Genomic DNA, 2,449 nt, shown 5'->3' with positions numbered 1-2,449 from the left:
TTATAATTTTGAGAAATGTCATGATCCTTAGTTGATTATTACTCTGCTGTAAATGACTTTTCCAGCTCTTTCCAAACAATATTAAAATTTATGCCGTCTCACATGGAAGTTGTTTGTTAAAGTTTTAGAACAGTGGGGCTCCACAAATATAGTTGTGCTCATTTTAAAATTGATTTGGAAGAAGTGCTCCAGAACATAAACGGGTAATGACTGAAGAACTATCCTGCACTCTGATCTCAACTGGGGTTATAAGTTGAAGACTGCCTGCATTAAGAGTTGCAGGCCAACTGTGCCTTTATACAGTTGTTTGCTCTGCTGCTAAATGACATGGTCACAAAGTGAACTGTCTTATGTCAGCACCAGATTACTTACTACATTAGTTCCAGCTGCACTCATTAAGTGAAGCATCCATAGTTATTAGGCACAACATCATGTGGATTATGATTTCCCCATTGACTTTGATGTAGGAGTTGCGTTAATGTTTGACTCTTTAAAGAGCTACCATATTTTTCAGAGTATAAGACGCATCAAGGTTTTGAAGAGGCAAATTTTAAAAAAAGTTTTTGCATTCCTCCCAAAAACGGCCCATTTTTTTTGCAAAAACGGTCCTGATTTTTTTTTTTTAAAGAGGCATGAATCCTTTAGGAGGCTTGTAGAGTGCTCTTGGTGGGTGGGCAAAAATGAGCAAAAACCGCCCCGTTTTTCATGGAAACAGGCCTGTTTTTTGTCTAAAAAATGGCGTGCATAGCCTTTAGGAGGCTTATAGAGTGCTCCTGGGGGCTACGGGGGGCAACATTGAGCAAAAATGGCCCGTTTTTTGCTCATCTCTGCCCTCCCCAGCCCCCAGGAGCACTCTGCTAGGCTCCTAAAAGCTATGCACGGCCATTTTGGTGAAGGGGTGGAGGTTTCGGGAGGCAAAAAATGCTGTATTCAGTGTATAAGATGCACCAGGATTTTCAGCCTCTTTTTTGAGGGAAAAAGGTGCATCTTATACTCAGTACACTTTTTAAGACTAACATGGAAAGCTGAAAAAAAGATTGATGCTCCAATGGGTAGGATTGAAGAGTTATATCAGTTCAGAAGCATTTTTTCCAAATAATTTTCAGACTGTTCCAGGTCCTTTCAGAGAAATGCTTCATAAGTTCTCTTCTCCTTTTCCTGTGTTACAAGATCACTGAGTTCATCTTACATGAACCACAGATATTTAAGATTAGGAAAATACATATTAATCTTTGAAACATTCAAGGGTTTTATGTAGGCAAAGGAATCAGTCAAGAACTGGATCATACGACCGATTCAAAGAGGCTATTTCTGTGCATTTAAATATTCCCCCTGTGGTTTGTTGTGCTTACTTAGATGCAGGACTAGTATAGAAACTTTTAATCTAAAAGAGGGGTGTCAAACTTGCAGCCTGCGGGCTGGATGCGTCACACGCTGGCCACACTCACTTCGATTTAGTGAAGGGAGACAAAGTCACAATATGTCACATGACGATATGATAACACGAGTTTGACACCTCTGATCTAGAATGAACACTGATTGTGTGCTTTGAGTTGAAAGTATTGTAAACTTCGGAAGAATAATTCACATGTATATAATTGCTAGTGGTAGTGATAAAGATCTGTAAACCAGTAATAAAGAGGACGTTGAATATAATTTATGTCAAGAGTTTAGAAAAATATTGCTTGCAGTTGTAACCACCCTATTAATTATATATATTTCACTTGTTTAATCTGATTTTCCTCCCAGTATTCTCCTATTGTGTTTTGAGGATTTATTCCTATATTAGAACCTGATAATACATACTATCTGTGTCTCAGGTTTTCATTTAGAAAAAAGATAGCTGAATTGAGATAGAACTAATATTGCTGGTTTAAAGCTTTACTAAAAATTCTTTTCTGTTAAAAATTAGTTGTTACTTGACCCAAGTGACAAATACTCCAAGCAGTAAATCTTTAAACTTCCTAGTTATATTGATTTTTAATATGTTACAGATTAAACTTCAAGTAATCAATTAATTAAAAATACAGCAAGTTAACAGTCCAGCTCAGCCTTGGGAGTTGAAAAATGGGGAAAAAATTAGATGAGAGCTTTTGATAAAACATGAGAGTTTAATTTACACCCTACACAGTTTGCAGAGAAACATCATGAGTATGCGAGACCAAATGGAAACATTTACATATCTGATAAATTGAAAATGTAATATTTACAGAATTCTATGCAACTCTAAATCATATTAATGCCTTCCTTAATGCCATATGAGTGTTATAGATTTTAAAGATATATAATTTAGAATGTTTGCTGCTGTTGTATTTATGCAAAATGAAAATGCAGGTAATTGTAATGTAAAATTAATCTGGAATTGTCTCTTTTCAGAAAGGCCAACTGTTAATATGCAACAGTAAAGAATCTCTGTACTTATTTTTTTTCCCTTTTGATTTTCTTTTAG

This window comes from Natrix helvetica, assembly GCF_964273705.1.
Source record: "Natrix helvetica genome assembly, chromosome: Z".
NCBI classification, from domain to species: Eukaryota; Metazoa; Chordata; class Lepidosauria; order Squamata; family Natricidae; genus Natrix; species Natrix helvetica.
Note: the sequence above shows the minus strand (reverse complement) of the source record.